Source organism: Chiloscyllium plagiosum, unplaced genomic scaffold (genome assembly GCF_037043375.1).
Source record: "Chiloscyllium plagiosum isolate Xiang-an unplaced genomic scaffold, Cpla_swu_hap1 HiC_scaffold_12, whole genome shotgun sequence".
Classification (NCBI taxonomy): domain Eukaryota; kingdom Metazoa; phylum Chordata; class Chondrichthyes; order Orectolobiformes; family Hemiscylliidae; genus Chiloscyllium; species Chiloscyllium plagiosum.
This window is the reverse complement of record NW_028270150.1, coordinates 43487369-43509412: the sequence shown is the minus strand read 5'-3', so window position 1 is coordinate 43509412 and position 22044 is coordinate 43487369. Positions and strand designations below refer to the sequence as shown.

At 42.6% G+C, this 22044-nt stretch overlaps 1 long non-coding RNA gene across 1 annotated transcript in view; it reads left to right on the top strand.

Moving 5' to 3' along the window:
* LOC148148528 (uncharacterized) overlaps window positions 1–21645 on the top strand; it is a 101150-nt gene extending 79505 nt beyond the window's left edge. The window contains exon 4 of the long non-coding RNA XR_015758847.1: window positions 21531–21645. This is a non-coding gene — a long non-coding RNA (uncharacterized LOC148148528). The remainder of the gene's footprint in view (window positions 1–21530) is intronic.
* Window positions 21646–22044: the final 399 nt, after the last annotated feature.

Sequence of the window (22044 nt, the reverse complement as noted above, 5' to 3'; positions counted from 1 at the left end):
TTCTTCTTTCCGAGGTCCAAGCAGCCTTAAGTAGTAGGGCCCACTGCTGATGCATGCAGTACATGAACATTGCAGATCCCACTAAATGTATACATCTATCACTTAGAATAACAGGCAGCACCAATTTAATGCACTGCCTGCATGGATAATTGATCATCACACCTATTTTAATCAGTGCCAGCCGATTTCATTCTCAATCATTTACTATTAAAATCTATAAATTTCTTATTGGAAGCATATTAGATTAGATTCCCTACAGTGTGGAAATAGGCCCTTCAACCCAACCAGTCCACACCAACCCTCTGAAGAGTAACCCACCCAGACCATTTCCCTCTAACTAATGCACTTAACACTATGGGCAATTTACCATGGTCAATTCACCTGACTTGCACATCTTTGGACTGTGGGAAGAAACTGGAGTACCTGGAGGAAACCCACACAGACGTGGGGAGAATGTTCAAACACCACACAGACAGTCACCCAAGGCTGGAATTGAACCTGGGACCCAGGTACTGTGAGGCAGCAGTGCTAACCACTGAGCCACCATGCTGCCCAACAACCAAACGATCCTCCAATGTCCAATCACGATCCAGCCATGATCTCCACTAGCTCTGATGACTCGCAACTCGACACCCGTCCTGATAAGAACAGACACTTGATCTCAGCCAAAAGGCCGAGAAGTGACAAACACATAAGTGAAGCAAGCTAAAGAGTCAGTTATATTGGGGGTAAATGTTGTGATGCTAATCACATTAGGAATGTTTACTTTTTGTCATGACCCTGTTGGGAAGAGAGTGAACATAGAACATAAATCATAAAACAGAACAGTACAGAGCATTACAGGCCTTTCGGCCCTCGATGTAGTGCCAACCTTTTATCTACTCTAAAATCAGGATAACCTACATCCCTTCATTTTACTATCTTCTATGTGTTTATCCAAGTGTTGCCTAAATGTCTCTAATGTATCTGACTCTACTACCACTGCTGGCAGTGCATTCTACGAACCCATTACTCTGTGTAAAGAACTTACCTCTTGACAGCTCCCCTAAATCTTCCTCCAATCACCTTAAAATTATACCCCGTCATGATAGCTATTTCCAGCCTGGGGAAAGGTCTCTGGCTATCCACTCTATCTATGCATGTGATCATCTTGTACTCCTCTATCAAGTCGCCTCTTATGTTTCTTCGCTTGAATAAGAAAAGTCCGAGGTCCCTCAACCTTTCTTCATAAGACATGCCCCCCAGTCCAGGCAGCACTGTGGTAAACCTCCACTGCACCCTCTCTAAAGCTTCCACATCTTTCCTTTAATGAGGCGACCAGAACTGAACACAGTATTCCATGTGTGGTCTAACCAGGGGTCTACAGAGCTGCAGCATAACCTCACGGCTCTTAAAACTTAATCCAGCTGTTAATGAAAGCCAACACATCAAACACCTTCTTGACAATCCTATCAACTTAGCTGGCAACTTTGAGGGACCTATGGATATTCAAAGTTTGTGCGAAGATTTGTAGCTCGGGTGCTCATTGCTGTGGTTCTGTTCGCCGAGCTGGAAGTTTTTGTTGCAAACGTTTCGTCCCCTGGCTAGGTGACATCATCAGTGCTTGGGAGCCTCCTGCGAAGCGCTTCTTTGATGTTTCCTCCGGTGTTTATAGTGGTCTGTCCCTGCCGCTTCCGGTTGTCAGTTTCAGCTGTCCGCTGTAGTGGTTGGTATATTGGGTCCAGGTCGATGTGTTTGTTGATGGAGTTTGTGGATGAATGCCATGCCTCTGGAATTCCCTGGCTGTTCTCTGTCTGGCTTGCCCTATGATAGTAGTGTTGTCCCAGTCGAATTCATGTTGCTTGTTGTCTGCGTGTGTGGCTACTAAGGATAGCTGGTCGTGTCATTTCGTGGCTAGTTGATGTTCATGTATGCGGATTGTTAGCTGTCTTCCTGTTTGTCCTATATAGTGTTTAGTGCAGTCCTTGCATGGTATTTTGTACACTACATTCGTCTTGCTCATGTTGGGTATCGGGTCCTTCGTTCTGGTGAGTTGTTGTCTGAGCGTGGTTGTTGGTTTGTGTGCTGTTATGAGTCCTAGTGGTCGCAGTAGTTTGGCTGTCAGTTCCGAGATGCTCCTGATGTATGGTAGTGTGGCTAGTCCTTTTGGTTGTGGTATGTCCTCGTTCCGTGGTCTTTCTCTTAGGCATCTGTTGATGAAGTTGCGCGGGTATCCGTTTTTGGCGAATACCTTGTATAGGTGTTCCTCTTCTTCTTTTTGCAGTTCTGGTGTACTGCAGTGTGTTGTGGCCCTTTTGAATAGTGTCCTGATGCAGCTTCGTTTGTGTGTGTTGGGGTGGTTACTTTCATAGTTTAGGACTTGGTCTGTGTGTGTAGCTTTCCTGTATACCCTTGTAGTGAATTCTCCGTTCGGTGTTCTCTGTACCATCACGTCTAGGAATGGGAGTTGGCTATTCTTTTCTTCTTCTCTCGTGAATCGGATTCCTGTGAGTGTGGTGTTGATGATCCGGTGTGTTTTTTCTAGGACTCATAACGGCACACAAACCAACAGCCACGCTCAGACAACAACTCACCAGAACGAAGGACCCGATACCCAACATGAGCAAGACGAATGTAGTGTACAAAATACCATGCAAGGACTGCACTAAACACTATATAGGACAAACAGGAAGACAGCTAACAATCCGCATACATGAACATCAACTAGCCACGAAATGACACGACCAGCTATCCTTAGTAGCCACACACGCAGACAACAAGCAACATGAATTCGACTGGGACAACACTACTATCATAGGGCAAGCCAGACAGAGAACAGCCAGGGAATTCCAGAGGCATGGCATTCATCCACAAACTCCATCAACAAACACATCGACCTGGACCCAATATACCAACCACTACAGCGGACAGCTGAAACTGACAACCGGAAGCGGCAGGGACAGACCACTATAAACACCGGAGGAAACATCAAAGAAGCGCTTCGCAGGAGGCTCCCAAGCACTGGTGATGTCGCCTAGCCAGGGGACGAAACGTTTGCAACAAAAACTTCCAGCTCGGCGAACAGAACCACAGCACCTATGGATATGGACCCGTAAGATCCCTCTGTTTCTCCACACTACCAAGAATCCTGCCTTTAATCCTGTATTCTGTATTCAAATTTGACCTTCCAAAGTGAATCACTTCACACTTTTCCAGGTTGAACTCCATCTGCCACCTATCAGCTCAGTTCTGAGTCCTATTACAACCGCCAACAGCCCTCCTCACTATCTACCACTCCAGCAATCTTCGTGTCATTGGCAAACGTACTAACCCACCCTTCTACTTCCTCATCCAAAATATTTATAAAAATCACAAAGAGCAGAGGTCCCAGAACAGATTCCTGTGAACACCACTGGTCAACAAGCTCCAAGCTGAATACTTTCCATCAACCACCACCCTCTGTCTTCTATGGGCCAGCCAGTTCTGCATCCAGATTCGCAGATTTCCCCGAATCCCATGCCTCCTACTTTCTGAATGCGCCTATCATATGAACCTTATCAAATGGTCTCCTTCCTATCGGAAAGATGTTGTGAAACTTGAAAGGGTTCAGAAAAGATTTACAAGTATGTTGCCAGGGTTGGAGGATTTGAGCTACAGGGAGAGGCTGAACAGGCTGGGCCTGTTTTCCCTGGAGCATCGGAGGCTGAGGGGTGACCTTATAGAGGTTTACAAAATCATGAGGAGCATGAATAGGATAAATAAAGTCTCTTCCCTGGGTTGGGAGAACTAGAGGGCATAGGTTTAGGGTGAGAGGGGAAAGATATAAAAGATATAAAGGGGCAACTTGTTCACACAGAGGGTGGTATATGTATGGAATGAGCTGCCAGAGGAAGTGGTGGAGGCTGGTACAATTGCAACATTTAAGAGGCATTTGGATGGGTATATGAATAGGAAGGGTTTGGAGGGATATGGGCCAGGTGCTGGCAGTGGGACTAGATTGGGTTGGGATATCGGGTTGACATGGACGGGTTGGACTGAAGAGCCTGTTTCCATGCTGTACATCTCTAACACTCTATGACTCTAACTGCCTTGCTAAAATCCATGTACACCACATTCACTTATCTACTTTCAATTTGTTTTGTCACATCCTCAAATAATTCAATAAGGTTTCTGATGCATGCGGGTCGGTGTGGACTTGTTGGGCCAAAGGGCCTGTTTCCACACTGTAATGTAATATAATGTAATCTAATCTAATAACGTGCCCCTCACAAAGCCACGCTGACTGTCTCTAATCAAACTATGGTTTTCCAAGTAATCATGAATCCTGTCTCTCAGAATCGTCTCCAATACTTTACCACCACTGACTTGAGACTGACGGGTCTGTAATTCCCAAAATTATCCCTATTCCCTTTCTTGAAAAGGGAATAACATTTGCCACCCTCCAATCAACTACACTACTCCACTGGACAGTGATGACACAAAGATCATCACTAAAGGTGCAGCAATCTCTTCCCTCACTTCCTGTAGCAACCTAGGGTATATCCCATCTGGCCCAGGAGATTTATCTATCCTCATGATTTTCAAAATTTTCAGCACATCCTTCTTCTTAACATCAACCTGTTCAAGCTTATCAGTCTGTTTCATGCTGTCCTCAGAAACATCAAGGTCAAACCCTGCTAGGTCATGAATGGTTACAAATGTATAAATAACCAATTAAATAACCAAGATGAATTAATTGTCTGACTTTTAGGCTCTCTAATACTAAAGAAACTCACACAAATTTAACAATAATCAAATAAATCTTATTTATTATGAACAAGCTTACTACTTAACCAGTGACCAAGTAGACTTTTAGCTACTCCTATAAAACTTAAATTGTATCTCATTTAAATCTAACATGCATACATTTATTCATAAATAGGACAGACAAGACAGCTCTGCAGAAATATCATAGGTGGAAAACATAGGCAAAAAGTAACAAATTCTGTGTATCTAGATCTCAAAACACAAACAGTGGAATGAGGCAACTTTCTCGCAGTTTTTTTGGTTTTTGGTGATGATGCCATGTTCATGTTGACTGTAAGGCTATAGAAAATCCTCATTTTGGTGGCTAGTCAGTTAGACCTAGGTCTTTGTTTGAGCTAGAAGTTCTTTGAAGAGTCTTTGAATGTTGTGTTCTCACTCACAAAGGTTGAGAAAGAGAGAGACCTATATTGGCTTGAGGGCTTCCTAGAGATCGGAGTTCAACTCTCCCTTCTCAGATCTGTGATAAACTGCAACGTAAAAATCAAAATGTTGTTCCTAGACAGGCTTTCAACCCAAAGGCATCTAGTGTCAGTTAGTTTTACAAAAATATCAAATTCAGCTCCTCCAGAAATAACAGGATGTTGAGAAAGTAGTAAGCGAACACCACACAGTTCCGTTTTTGAATTTGGAGTTTCACAAAAACACATAACTGGTACATCCTCTGCAACACAGCTGTGTCTAAACTTCTGTTTTTCCCAGTTTATATTCCAAAGCATATATGTAGTTTTTAACATCTTGATAAGTATCCCAGAAAATTTCTGTGGGGCTTTTGGGGACAGGTCCAGGACAGGACAAAATGTCTCATCGATGTAATGATAGTTTCTAATTTTAAACACATTGCTTTTCTGAATAATTTGTTTGCAAGAAATGCAACCTTATAAATTCTGTTCTGCTGGACCTTTATTAAAAGACTTCAACATTTTGGTGAAAATTGTTGCCGATAACTAAATGCATAATTTATGTGTTTTGGACAGATAACATTTTAGTTTTGGGATTAAATTTAAATATGATTAATATAGACTTTAATTGAGAATCTGGTAAACAACTCTGAATGAATTAAGTACAATTCAAACATGGAAACTTTTCAGTTCCAAACTGAGATTCTATTTTGTTGCTGGTAGTAAGAATTATCGATGTGTAGGATTATAAAGGCTAATTGGCATCTATCTGGAGGAACCATTTTTCCTCAAGGCATTCAGAAAATGCTTTGCAGTTTGAGTAAGCTGGGGTAGGATTTCAATCATTCATGTAGATTCCCCAGAGCAAAGAAACTAAAAGAAACTTGCAAACATTACGTTTCTTGATGCTACCAGCATCTTTGGAAAGAGAGTCATTAACTCCGTTAGAAATGTACATTATTCATGAATGTCCTGGATCAAAGAGTTGTTTTGAAGATTAAAGATTTATATTTCTATTGGGAATTTCTCTACTATGCCACTTTACTATGAAGATAGGTTATCCAGGAAAGTGCATTTTCTGTATTTTTGATCTGTCTCTGTTTTCTCACTGAAAACAAACTCCTTGGAGTTAGGCAGAGAATCTGCCAGGAACTGGAAAAAGCAGCTGTAGAACCAAGAATTTCTCACTGTGGGAACAGACTGGGAGAAGCTGTCAGTCTGTCCAAGCCAGGACAAGTAATCTAGAGGTCACTGGAATCCAGGGGACCATGGATACTCCTGACACGTAAATTGCTTGAGATCTAATGCAGTAAGCTGAGCAGCCAACAGTCCTGAAGGAAAGTTAGATGGTCATTTAGCCAATTGCTGATGGGAGGATGCCCAAGAAACCTGGGGCATGGAGAATGGCTGAAACACTGAGGAGAAATTAAAGTGAATTTCAAAGTGTGGTTTAGTCCAGAAGGCAAAGTGGATCAAGCCTCTTGAGTGGATTCCAACCTTTAGGTGGAATTACGAAGTAAAAAAGGAATTTAATTTATTCTCTGACTCTTGACGAATTCTAGTGTTAAGTTATTGGAATTATGGAGCCCTGAGGTCTACAGTACAGGCAAAGGCCTTTCGGCTTCGGCTCATCAATTCTGCACTTGTCAAAAACAAGCACCTAACTATTCTAATCCCATTTGGGTAATTGGCCCAAAAATAATTTTCCTCACATTCTCCCAAAACTTTCTGCCCCTTCCCTTAAATCTACGCCCTTGTTCACTGATCTCTCCATCAAGGAGAATATTTCCCTTCTGGCCTACCCAGTCAAGGTTCTGTTCATAACGAAAACTCTCCAGCCCAGGCAATGTCCTGGTAAATCTCTGCTGCACTTTCTCCAGTGCAATTACATCCCTCCTATAATATGGATTTCTGAACTGCACGCAATACCCAAGCTGTAGTCTCACCAATGTTTTATACAGTTGCAGTATGACCTCCCTACTCTATGCCTCGGATAATGAGAGCAAGTATCCTATGTTTTCTTAACCACTTTATCTATCTATCCTGCTATCTTAAGGAACCAGTGGTCTTGCACAACAAAGCATGTCTGAACCTTGGTGCTTCCCAGGGACCTACCATTCATCATGTATTCCCTTGCCTTGTTTGATTTGCCCAATTGAATCATCTCACACTTATCTGGATTGAATTCCATTTACCACTAATCAAGGAATGGCATGGTGTCTCAGTGGTTAGCACTGCTGCCTCACAGTGTCAGGGGCCCAGGTTCAATTCCAGCCTTGAGCGACTGTCTGTGCAGAGTTTGCATGTTGGCTGTGTGGATTTGCTCTTGTTTCCTCCACACTCCAAAGATTTGCAGGCCAGGTGAATTGGCCAAACTAAATGCCCATAGCATTCAGGGATGTGTAGGTTAGGTGCAGTCGTTAGGGGAATTGATCTGGGTGGGTTACTCATCAGAGGGTCAATGTGGGCATGTTGGGCCAAATCGCCTATTTCCACACTGTAGGGATTCTAAAAAAAGATTTGTATTACTTGTATATATACAGCGATGGTTTATTACTGTCTAAAAGTAAGAAATCTAGGGGTGTGATTCAATCATTTAATGACTAAGAGTTAAAGTTTGTTTTTTAGGCATTAATGATCTTTACACAGGTTCTGACAAAATATTGTGGCATCGATTAACTTCAACATAAATATCATTGTCAGCATCATGTATCAGACTCAGTTGGAATTGTACAGAGCAGGTCACACAGGATGCTGAAAGGCTTGACCTTTAAACATTGCTATGTATTGATATGAGGCATGAGCCTTACCTTCTGATGATCATTTGCACGCAGCCACTTCAGAAACTACCCATCTAATTACCATGGTGACCCAGCTTTTGAACAGCTCCCTTCTGCATCATTTAGCATTGACATGCCTCGTGCAGTGGGTAGGCAGGCTTTCAGTAATTGTTTTGACCATCTGGAAATTTTCTGACAAAAGATATGTTGCAAATGTTACAGCTGTTGTCTGACTGTCTTGCTGGATGCATCATACTCTGAAAAGGGTGCTTTGAAAAACCTTTTTAAATTTGTAAACAAAGACATGTTGCAATGATATAAATCATATTGAAATACATCATTATGTTGGGTTGCACTGCTGGCCAGTTAACATTGTCAGCTACAAAGGGAGCTATGGGAGATGGGATAACATTTGGCACGCTCACTTGTTCCATCCTCCATAAACCAGAAGTTATCCAAAAACCCTGCTGCTATATTCCAGTTCATCCTAAGCCCTATTCACCTATCACTCTATACCTTCAATAACTGCCAGTCAAGCATCACCTTCATTTTAAAATATTCACCCTAGTTTTCAATCCCTTCCTAATCCCCTCTACCCCAACATCTCTGAGACACCTACACTCCTACAATTTTTCCCATTGAGAACGCTCAATGTTAATTGCTCCACCTTCAGTACCTTAGCCCTATCCTCTGGAATTCCCTGTCTGCAACTCTCTATCTTGTTTCTCCTTTCAAGACACTGCTTAGTACCAACATCTTTAACCAAGCTTTTGGTCATCTGACTTATTGGACAGAATTGAATGCCATCCTGAGGCGAGTTGAGAGGCGGGTGGCAGGATGTGATCAGGCAAGAGGTTGCAGGGTGAACATTCTGCCATCCTCCCATTTCCCTCTCATCAAGTCCGCATTGGGAAACTTCTGGGTGTTCCTCCTGACTGGAGGCTAAGTGGCCACGTAAGGGTCTCGTCTACCACTGATGTTTTCAACCAGTGGCAGCTGACAGACCCCATCAACCAGGGAGATCAAAGAACCAGGCAGGGTTTGCCAGTGGGCTTAGATTTGTACCTCATCAATAGACCTGATAGTGGGAAGAGGTGAGAGGATTAACTCTATTGGAAACCATTTCCCTTCCCTTGATATTGACACTGCTCTGCCCTCGCCATCAATACCCTCCTGAACCCTCATCCTGTGCATACACAGCTCTTGGGGATTGCCAAGCTAAGTCCCAATGCAATGCCTATTGCTCCTGGTGACACTGCTGCCACTGGACAGCTGCCAACCTCTAACTGGCTGATGGTACTCAGGGAAGCATTTTCATGCAGGTTGTGACTGCATTGCGGGGGAGATCCATGGCTGTTCAGTTTCCAGAGAAAGGTAACTGGTGACTCTATACAGCTCCTGAACTAATTTCTGCTCAATACCTCCATTTTATTTTACAACCCCACCACCATCTTCACATATATTGATGGGAGTCGTAAATTCTGTCCCATGTTTTGTTTTAACAATTATTTCATACCTTTTGCATTAAGAGTCAACCTCAGTACTCTAAGTCTGGAATCACATCTAGGCCAGACAAGGTCAGGATGACAAACGTTCCTTCACTAAAGGCCATTGGTGAATCAGATGTATTTTAACAATGTTTCCATGGGGATTAACTGACCAACTGGATTCAGATTTTACCACCTGCTGTGGTGGGATTCAAACTCATGTCCCTAGCCTGAGTCCCTGAATTACCAGCCCAATGACAATCCCACTATGTCACTGCTTCTTCCTGCCAGTTTCTTTCTCAATGTTTTCTCCAATTCCACCTTTGCGGGCATCTTCCCAACTGCTTTCTCTAATTTTTGGGTTCAGCAGCAAGGGACCGATGGTAGATGGCCTTGTCTATTGTTGGTAAGTGTTCTTTAGGAAATGAGCTCCCAACATATACAGGCTTCTGAAAGTACAGCCAGTGATTTGGAACTAATCAGCATCCTCAATCCAAAAACCACAGCATTGCTGGTTAGCAAAATGGAAAATATCAAAGTAGTGCTCTGAATTTAGATTTTGTTTCGATAAGAGGCATTTTTTTTTTTAAAATTCACTTGTGGAATGTGACTGGCCAGCATTTATTGCCTGTGCCAAGTTCCCCTCAAGAAGGTGGTAGTGGTGAGCTACCTTCTTGAACCACTTCAATCCACCTGCTGTGGCTTGACTCACAATGCCCTGAGGGAGAGAATTCCAGGATTTTGACCCAGTGACAGTGAAGGAACGGGGATATATTTTCAAGTCAGGATGATGAGTGACCTGGAGAAGAACTTACAGGTGGTGGTGTTCCCATGTATCTGCTGCTCTTGTCCTTCTAGATGGAATTAGTCTTGAGTTTGGAAGCTGCTGTCTAAGAATCTTTGATGATTTTCTGCAACTTGTAGATAGTAAACACTGCTGCTTCTGAGTTTCGGTGGTGGAGGGAGTGGATGCTTGTGGATGGGTGCCAATCAAGTGGGCTGCTTTCTCCAGGATAGTGTCAAGCTTCTTAAGTGTTGCTGGAGCTGCACCAAGCATATGGGGAATATTTTATCTCGCTACTATCTTCTGGATTAGTGGTGCTGGAAGAGCACAGCAGTTCAGGCAGCATCCGAGGAGCAGTAAATTTGACGTTTCGGGCAAAAGCCCTTCATCAGGATGCTGCCTGAACTGCTGTGCTTTTCCAGCACCTCTAATCCAGAATCTGGTTTCCAGCATCTGCAGTCATTGTTTTTACCCATCTCACTACTATCTTATGTCTTGTAGATGGTGGACAGACTCTGCGGTGTCAGGTGGTGAGTTACACACTACAGTATTCCTAGCCTCTGACCTGCTCTTATAGCCACTGTGCTTATGTGACAAGTCCAGTTGAGTTTCTGGTCAATGATAATCTCCAGGATGTTGTTAGTGAGGGTTTAAGTGATGGTGACACTATTGAATGTCAAGGGACAGTGATAGATTGTCTCTTAATATAGATGGTCTTTGCCTGGCATCTGTGTGGTGTAAATGTTACTTGCCACTTGTCAGCCCAAGCCTAGATATTGCCCACATCTTGTTGCATTTGAACATGGACTGCTCCAGTATCTGAGGAGTCTTGACAGGTACTGAACACTGTACAATCATTGCCGAACCTCTCTACTTCTGATGGAGGGTAGGTCATTGATGAAGCAGTTGAAGATTGTTGGGCTTAGGACACTACCCTGATGAACTCCTGCGGAGATGTCCTGGAGCTGAGATGACTGACCTCCAACATTCACAACCATCTTCCTGTGTGCCAGGTATGACTTCAACCAGCAGAGAGTTTGCCCTCTGATACTCTTTGCTTCCAATTTTGCATGGGCTCCTTGATGCCACAATTGGTCAATGTCGGGGCTGTCACTCTCATTTCACCTCTGGAATTCAGCTGTGTTGTTCATGTTTGAACCAAGGCTGTAATGAGGTTAGGAGCTGAGTAACCCTGGTAGAACCCAAACTGGGCATCACTGAGGAGGTTATTGCTGAGCTGATGCTGCTGGGTAGCACTGTTGATGACTCCTTCCATCACTTTACTGATGATTGACAGTAGACTGATAGGGTAGTCATTGGCGGGATTGGATTTGTCCTGCTTTTTGTGTGCAGGACATATTTTGGCAATTTTTCACTTTGTCAGCCAGATGCCAATGTTGCAATTGTACAGGAACAGCTTGAGGAAAGACAAGTTCTGGAGTACATGTCTTCAGTACTATTGCTGGAATGTTGTCAGGGCCCATACGTTTGCAATGTCTCCAACAATTTCTTGATATCATATGGGCTTTATTTATTGGAATTGAATACTGGCAAATCATGGGGAGCATTCCCATAATTTTGGATACACAATCTTCTTGCTCTGAGGCCAAATTTCTAAGATCTCTCCCAGGATAATTTTCTCTAAGATTGCACACCTAGGTCAGAGGTTAGGGATCTACAGCATCTCGCTACAGTACCTCCTGACTTCCCAATTCCTGTCCAGCATCTTCAAGGCACTAATCAGAGGTGTGATGGAATCCTCTTCACTTACCTGGATGAGTGACATTCCAACCACACCTTGCTCAGCAACAACCTGCTCAGTGATGGCTAGTTTGGGTTCCGCCAGGTCACTCAGCTCCTGATCTCATTACAGCCTTGTTTCAAACATGTACAAAAAAGCTGAACTCCAGAGGTGAGGTGAGAGTGACAGCCTCTGACATCAAGGCCGCATTTGACTGAGTATGGCATCAAGGAGCCCTGGCAAAACTGGAATCAATGGTACCAGGGAGCAAACACTGCACTGGTTAGAGTCTTACCTGGCACAAAGGAAGATGGTTGTGGTTATGGAGGGTCAATCATCTCAGCTCCAAGACAGCTGTGCAGGAGTCCCTCAGGGTAGTGTCCTAGGCCCAACAATCTTCAGCTGCTTCACCAATGACCTTCCCTCTGTCATAAGGTCAGAAGTGGGGGTGTTCATTTATGATTGCAGTATTCAGCACCATTTGCGACTCTTTAGATACTGAAGCAGTCCATGCTCAAATGCAACAAGATCTGGACAATATCCAGGCTTGGGGCAACAAGTGGCAAGTAAAGTTCACGCCACAAAATGCCAGACAATGACCATCACCAATAACAGACATTCTAACCACCACCCCTTGATATTCAATGGTGTTACCATTACTGAATCCCCACTGCCAACATCCTTGGGGTTACCATTGACCAGAAACTCAATTGGACTCACCACATAAACACAGTGGCTACAAGAGCAGATCAGAGACTAGGGATACTGCAGCGAGTAATTTACCTCCTGACACTTCAAAGTCTATCCACCATCTACAAGGCACAAGTTAGGAGTGTGATGGAATGCTCCCCATTTGCCTGGATGTGTGCAGCTCCAACAACATTCAAGAAGCTTGACACCAACCAGGACAAAAGAACTTGCTTGATTGGCACCACATTTACAAACATTCAATCCCTCCACCACCAACGCTCAGTAGCAGCAGTGTGTACCATCTAGAAGATGCACTGCAAAAATTTACCAAGGCTCCTTAGGCAGCAACTTCCAAGTCCCAGTCTACTACCATCTAGAAGGACAAGGACAGCAAATACATGGGAACATTACCACCTGCAATCCACTCATCATCCTGACTTTGAAATATATCACTGTTCCTTCACTGTCACTGGGTCAAAATCCTACAATGCCCTCCCTAGCAGCATTGTGATGATGCGAATAGTAAACGGACTGCAGCAGATTAAGAAGAGAGCTCCCTAAGGATGTGCAGTAAATGCTGGCTTAGTCAGTAATGTCCACATGCCAGGAATGAATAAAAAGAATTGTTGCTCTGTACCCATGACCTTAAAATGTCACTGAGGTCCTCACAGAGGGTCATGACCCCCAGTTTAGGAAGAAGGGCCATAATGTTTATAACTTGGATGGAGACTATTGGGCCCATTCTGTCTGTATATTTCTTTACTAGAGCAATCTAAAACTAATCACACTGGCCTGGCCTCTGCCACCATCCTGCTTCAAGTATTTTCTAATTATCCCTGAAGGTAAAGTGTTCTCTGCCTTAATAACATCTAATGGCATGGCACTCCTGACTCTGACAATTCCGTGGAAAGAAATTTCTCCAAACCTCTTTCTGTGATAATTCTAAATTGATGACCTACGTTGCTTTTACATGAGCTGACATACTTATTGCTGCTTGTAATTACTAGTTATTTGCTAGCAATCAATGTATACACACTGCAATATATTTATGAGCAAAAAGGAACTGTGGTCAATATTTCAGTAGGCAAGTCAGATTGTTCGGCTGTTTCATATTGGTACCTCATCAAAAAGCTGAATAATTCTTCATTGTATTCAATCACTGTGTATGCAAGAAAGATGAGAAACTTGAAGTTGTAGCGATATTTGTCTCTTTAAAATGTTGTTCAGGTTAAGCATGGTTTTGTGTGTTGCCCCCAGCCAAACACACCTCGTATTCACTGCAATTATATCAGTGCTGTCCTTCCTGTGCTGGCCAAGAAACCATTTAGATTACAATAAGGTCTGAAGCATGATATCGGGAAGTGGTCTGTAATGGACTTGGCAGCACATTGACCTTAATGAAACAAGGTGGTACTTTCAATCAAAACAACTATTTGAAATTTAACCTAATCATAGAAATTTTCCTACACTAACAATGTTAAAAAGTGCACTTCCTCATTCACTCCCACACAATGTGCTGCTAATGCTTATTTGTAGGCAACAGCAACTCACATAATGTAGAAAAAGTTTCCTTGAGATATCAGAGTTATGAAGAAAACAAGTGCCAAGCCAACGCTGTGAAGATGTATCCAAAAGCTGTTTGAAAGGAAGAGTTAAGTAAATGAGAAGGGGGCATTTGACAGTGATATGGAACAGACTCAGGAGAATGCTGCCTAAGGCATAACAACTAATTCTAGTGCAGATGGGGGTGGGAGTTTCAAGAAATTGGAGTCAAAAGAGCAGTGTGATCTGAGGAGTGCCTGGGACTAGAGGAGGTTAGAGAAATAGGAGTGGGTGAGTCATTTGAAACATTGCTAAACAGATGCTAGCAAGCCATGAGTGCCTTCCTAATTGTACAAAGTTAAAAGTCACACAACACCAGGTTATAGTCTAACAGATTGAATTGGAAGCACACTAGCTTTTTTTGGAAGCTAGTGTGCTTCCAATTAAACCTGTTGGACTATAACCTGGTGTTGTGTGACTTTTAACTTTGTACACCCCAGTCCAACACCGGCATCTCCAAATCATTCCCAATTGTACACCATCTTTTCACTGAAACGAAAGAAGAGTGGTAAACCCAGTGAATTTTAACCCTCAAATCGGTTGGGTTTGTGTGGGGTACAAATTTTAGAAATGTGCTTTAACAAAGAAAATGCACAGACCTTAACCTCGTCTGCCTTGACGCGCACACATCTGATTTCAATGGATGTTGGATGGAAGGGAAGAGGGAAGGATTTGGGGCAGCTTGCAGCTAACCATTCCAAGGAGGGGCAATTGCTTGATACTTTGGTGAGATTGGAGGACTCAGAGTTTTTGCTGTGTTGCCGTCTTAATACTGCCTGCCATGTTTCCTGGATTTCAGGATATGCAACAGCCAAAATGACATTAAGACATTTGTTTGGAGTAGCACTACTCATGGGCTAAGAGGAGTGGGAATGCTCTTCACCAAGAATACCTCTCCAACCCATCTCCCTGCAATCTGATGTTCCCTACATGTCTACCATTGCCTGCCATGTCCTTCCAGGTACCCCAATACCCTCCATGGGCCCTTTTGGGTTTTTCTATCCCTCCTGTTGATGCCTTGGCTGTGACCTGGCACCACAGACTTATCTGCCTGACAACCAACAGTCTCTCAATCTGGTAATTAGGCCCAGTTATTTCATTGGGCATGACCTGAGTGAAACTCCTTCTTCTGTCTTTCCCTTCAAACTGGCCCTCCATTCCCTTCTAGCCTGCCTGTTTTTATGGGGTTTATGATCCTGAAATGAAAAACCTAATTGATAACTCAGAAGGAGACTGGGTGTGCTCAGTATTAAGCAGCGGCATTGACAGTCATGGAGGACGGAATTTTTAGTATCTGACATCATTATGTGGGAACTGGTACTTTGGAAGATTGAGGTATGATGTTATTGAAACATTTGAGGGCCTGAGGATCATTGACAGGGTAGATGTTGAGATGATGCTACCACTAGTGGGACATAGATATAGAATAATGGGGGGTGGGGGGGGGCACTCTTTTAAAACAGAGATGTGAAGGAATTGCTTCTGGAATTCTTTACCCCAGAAAGTTGTAGAGATCAGATCACTGAAAGTATTTTAAGAAGCGATGGCTACAAGGAACTGACATGGAAGAAGAGTTGAAGCCTGTAGCTGATCAGCCATGATTGGACAGAATGGTGTGGCAGACTCAAGAGGTTGAATGGCTTATTTCTGCTCCTGCTTCGTATGCTCCTGTACTAAACTGGAGGAGAGTTTGGAAGAGATGAGTTGAAAGAAATGGGTCAAAGCCCTGAAACTCCCTCAATAACAGCAGAGTGAACTACTGTAGTTGAAGAAGGTAGCTCACCATCATGTGGGCGGCACGGTGGCACAGTGGTTAGCACTGCTGCCTCACAGCGCCAGAGACCGGGTTCAATTCCCGACTCAGGCGACTGACTGTGTGGAGTTTGCACATTCTCCCCGTGTCTGCGTGGGCTTCCTCTGGGTGCTCCGGTTTCCTCCCACAGTCCAAAGATGTGCTGATCAGGTGAATTGGCCATGCTAAATTGCCCATAGTGTTAGGTAAAAAGGGGTACATTTAGGGGTATGGGTGGGTTGCGCTTCGGCGGGTCGGTGTGGACTTGTTGGGCCGAAGGGCCTGTTTCCACACTGTAAGTAATCTAATCTAATCTAATGTCAAGGGCAATCAAAGAAGTGCAATAAATGCTGGGCTAACCCGATATGTTCATACGTCATGGAGGAATAAATAAACAAAAAGAGATTTGTGCTAGTTCCTAACTGCAGTCTATGAAATGAAATGAAGTCTGGTCCTAATTTAATCTAGGATTCTTTTGCAATGTGTACATTTCCTTTGGGATGTCCAGGGCTCTGGCTGGCATTTTAGAATTTGAGGGAGAAATGTTGTCATCACTGCATCAATCTTCTCAACAAACAGAACCATAATGATAGCATAGATTCTGTGCTAAGTGAATTGCCTCTCCATTAGAATGGTTTTAAATATTTTTTATTTAATGAACTACTAATGTTAATGTCCATATGTTTACATTAACCATGATTAAAAAGTATGGATTAAATAAATCAGATTCCTTTTTAATTCCAAGCACTGTAATTAGATTCTATCTCATTTTGAGCTTTGAGAGGACGAAGATAAAATAAAAAATGTTTCTAAATGGCGAGACAAGTGTTGCCTATATTTGTTGCTGTTTAATTTTTAATTGCAAATTTTGGGTTACTAATGCTTTGGTGCCTTGTGCCTATGACATTGACTTGCTCATGACCCCATTTCAAATCCCAGACATGAAAGTCACTTAATACTGGGCAGTGGGGAGACAGTGAGGCTTGGATTGGCACAGTATCATACCAAGGCTAGAACAGACACTAGTGGGAATGAGAAGATAAATAGATTTCAAAACATTTCTTGCCCATATTGTTTACGAGGAGTCTTCACTCAAATTAAAACGTGAGTTTTGTTTGCTTGACTGATGCAGGTCCCAACAAAACGATCAGGGCTCCCCATGGAGGTTGGAACACCAATAGACATATTCCATGTAGGTAGGACATGCAGGAAATGTGCTCATAGCCTCTGAGGGCAATGTACTGGGTGTGCTTGAAATCCAAGTTGCCAAGGGAGAATTATATAAAAGTCCAAAAAGATTGGACAGACTAAATGCAAGGACAATGTTTCCACTTGTTAGGGAGTCTGAACCAGTGAACATAGTCTCAGAATACGAGGTAAGCCATTTAGGACTGAGCTGAGGAAATATTTCTTTCCTTAAAGATTACTGAACCTATTGAATTCTTTATGACAGTAGACTATGGAGGCCAGGTTATTGAATATATTCAGGAGAGAGATAGATAAATTTCCAGATGTCAATGTCACCAGGAGATATGGAGGGAAAATGGGAATATGGCTTGGAGTTAGAGGGTCAACCAGGATCTTACTGAATGGCAGAGCAGGCTCAATGGGCAGAATGGCTTCCTCCTGCTCCTATTTTCTATGCTTCTATGTTTAATCTGCTTTCAGTCACAACTAAGCACCACATATTCCAAAGCTGCATCTAAAATTGTGCAAAATATGATTTACAATTTTTGAACTTTTCAAACAAATTTATATGTTTGTAACATTAAAACCTTATTTGCTAGTGGAGGAGTTTTATGGTATCTCATCAGGAATAACTACCGAGAAAATAAGACAATTGTGTTTTCCGGATTGTGATGTAAAAAAGTGTGATTCATTTTAACATTATTTATTTTGGATTTTTGAATTTTAAACTAGCATCATGTGGGTTTGGTCTGTATCTATGAAAGGGATTAATGATGAGCTTGTACATACTTCTGTAGTTTTGGAGATTTCCTTTAAAGCACAGTAAAGTGAGAGACTTCATGGAGAGTAGTGAGGTTGTGTTTCTATGGGTGGGTTTATAAGCAAACAATGCAAACACTTTTGAATTAGGTTCCAGAAAGAAGGATCCAGAGATTGTGCATTTTTGTCTTAGGGGAAATGCCCACAGCTTGAAGAAAGCCATTTTGGTTTCAGGTTTGATGGTATCTTAGTTGAAACTGGATTAAAGCAGCTGCTCCTAAAGAAGGGAGACAGATTAGAACAATTGACAAATATATTATTTGAAGCTGGGAAAATCTAAGCTCGGTCATAAAAAGATTCAAGGAAGAGATGAACTGATTCTCAAGACTGGGGGATTGAAGTCACAGCTGCACCTGATGTGGCCTCCTCTATATTGGGGAGACAGGTCGCCTACTTGCGGAACGTTTCAGAGAACACCTCTGGGACACCCAGACCAACCAACCCAACCACCCCGTGGCTCAACTCCCCGTCCCGCTCCACCAAGGACATGCAGGTCCTTGGACTCCACCATTGGCAGACCATAGCAACACGACGGCTGGAGGAAGAGCGCCTCATCTTCCGCCTAGGAACCCTCCAACCACAAGGGATGAACTCAGATTTCTCCAGTTTCCTCATTTCCCCTCCCCCCACCTTGTCTCAGTCAAATCCCTCGAACTCAGCACCGCCTTCCTAACCTGCAATCTTTTTCCTGACCTCGCCGCCCCCACCCCCACTCCGGCCTATCACCCTCACCTTAACCTCCTTCCACCTATCGCATTTCCAACACCCCTCCCCCAAGTCCCTCCTCCCTACCTTTTATCTTAGCCTGCTGGGCACACTTTCCTCATTCCTGAAGAAGGGCTCATGCCCGAAACGTCGATTCTCCTGCTCCTTGGATGCTGCTTGACCTGCTGTGCTTTTCCAGCAACACATTTTCAGCTCTGATCTCCAGCATCTGCAGTCCTCACTTTCTCTTTATGATTAGATTAGTGTGGAAATAGGCCATTTGGCCCAACAAGTCCACACCAACCCTCTGAAGAGTAACCTACCCAGACCCATTTCCCTCTGATTAATGGACCTAATACTGTGGGCAATTTAGCATGGCCAATTCACCTGACCTGCACATCTTTGGACTGTGGGAGGAAACCACAGACACAGGGAGAATGTACAAACTCCACACAATCATCCGAGGCTGGAATCAAACCCAGGTGCCTGGTGCTGTGAGGCAGCAGTGCTAACCACTGAGCCACCCTAATGTGCAAACTCCACACAGACAATGGCCCAGTGGTGGAATTGAACTCAGATCCCTGGTGCTGTAAGGCAGCAGAGTTAACGACCATGCCACCATGTCTGTAGACATGTTATGCACCTGAGCTTTGGTCTAAAGTAAAGTCCTTTATAATAGGCCTAGCCACAATATTATTTCAGAAAGGCTGTGCATGTGGTGGCCATGTTCTCTTATTCACTGGTGATGTGATATCTTCATGACTGCAAATCAAAAATAACTCACTCGGGCAGTATCAAATAAACTGTTACTCGTCTGCCACCTACTGGCACATTTAGGAATAACGATGCATCATTTCTGTAAAAATATACAGTAATTCAGTGTCATATCAGCCAACATGTCTTGTTTCAGAGGAACAGGGGTCAAAACTAGGACTACAACACATAAAGCTTATTCTGTATCTTGTAGCTTGAGAATACATAGCAGCTATAGGAGATTACAGAGCCAGGGAAAGGTGGAACCAGAGAGAAATTTGAAAGCATGGATGACAATTTAAAATTAACTTGTCCCTTTACTGGGGGCAAGCAATGTAGTTTAGTGAGCACAGAAATAATAGGTGAATAAGACTCAGTGAGAGTTAAAGGCAACAGAGATTTGGCTGATCCCAAGTTTACAAAGGCAAAAATGTAGGTAAAAGGGCCAGGAATACATTAGAATACTAAGTTGGAGGGGTAACAAATAGGAATTTCAGCAACTGATGAACTGAGGCAGGGAAAGTAGTATAAAAATAGGAATGGGCATCATACGTGGTCAGAGGCTCATCATCAAATATAACAATAAAGGGACAAAAAGGAGGATAACATGGAATGAACTATCAATGTGGGACAAAAAGGAAGATGCAGCAATCCAGGCCCAATGTTTATGCCTGCCTTATCTCTTAATGATATGTAATTAGTTACTTAAGGGTGTGGACATGTGGGCAAAGTTCTCCATCTACAATGAAAATTTCTGTTTGTGAGAATAAGTTGTTAATGAACATCCTTGAACTAAAAATTATGCCATTTAAAAAGCAATGCTATTTTCCATCTTCATGCTACATGCACATATTTCTTGATTTAGCCCAAATGGAATTGAATCACCAGAACTGAGCATTTATTTACAAAGCTGTTTAAAGGAACTATTTGCACTCTTTGCTTTTCCTTCAAATTTCTTTTAGCATTCTTTTAGCTTTATTTTAGGCCTGCTCTTGTATGAAGAGGTTAGCAGGATAGATTTTGCTCCACCCATGTGACAGGAGGCATTTGTCAGCTAGATATTCCGGCTTGAAGCTCATTTATTCTACTGGTTGTAATTTTGCCTCTAGCAGGGTGTTGTGGCAATGCTTATGTTATCCTTCCTAATATAAAAAAAAGGGCTTGGATGTCATAGTATTGAAGAATCCAACAGACATTATCACTATTACAAACAAACATTACATTTCTCAGATACCATACTCTCAGGTCTAACATTATGCTATTAAGTTAAAACAGAGCAGCATCCTACCAGTACAGTGTCATGCTTCAAGTGAACTGAGGTAAGATGGAGAATGAGACCTTTATACCTTCAGGTCACATGCTATAATGCAGTGCATATGTCATGAGCATGTCTCTTGAAACTATACTGACTGAGGTATATAGCATAACACTACACTACTTGTTACTTTGCATTGAGCTTCAGCATTCATCATTTTTCATTCCTCTAATGTCCCTTAGCTTTGGTGCCTCAGACTCAGGCTTCATCTCTATGACTCTATGACTGATTAAAACAAGTTTTATTTAGCGCCAAAGCAACCATACCACATTTATCCAATAAAATATTGCTCAACATTTTTTTGCCCAAATATCAAATAATCTGTGATGCAATTCCTTCCATTTTGTGCGTTCAAATGTACAAACACAATGCTTTGGGCAAAGAAATACCAAGCAATTTTCAGCAAAATTGGATAATGTAAGTGTTCACTGAAGTCATCAGAGTAGCAGATGTTTCCATTAGGTGAGAACTTTTACTGAAAAACAATAACCATGAACAAACCAGTAGCTTTTCTTGCCTATTAAAGAAACAATAGACAACAGAGAAGGAACTGAAATTTCTGAGAATCTTCAGAGGAAAACTTAAAATAGTGGAAATGTTTAGCAAGTCAGTCAGCATCTGCAGAAGGAAACTAGCTCCTGGGATTTGCGCTATGTTCTCCTTATCAATAACAAACTATTTCTATTTATAGACACCCATGGCTCCAGGGTTGACCCTCAAAATCTCCTGAGGACACACAAATTATGAAGCCTATCTGACATCAACCTTCTTTCATGGGTCCACAATCACCTGAAGAAGGAGCGTCGCTCCGAAAGCTAGTGTGCTTCCAATTAAACCTGTTGGACTATAACCTGGTGTTGTGTGATTTTTAACTTCTTTCATGGGGTTATCAATGAAAATGAAAATGATATTTATACAGTGCCTTTAACATAATTGTATGTTCCAAGTTGTTTCATAGGAGCATCATGGAATATAGTGTGACACTGAAACCACATAAGGAGGTATTAGGTCAGATAACCAAACGTTTTGCCAAAGACGGAGGTTAAGAAGTATTTTAAAGGGAAGGTATTTCAGAGAAGGGCCCAGACAGCTGAAGGAATGGCCAGTGTGGAATGATTAAAACTGGGGTGATCCAGGATTAGAGAAATATAGATGTTTCAGAGGAGCTGTTGGAGATTACAGAAATAGGAAAGAGATCTTTTCAA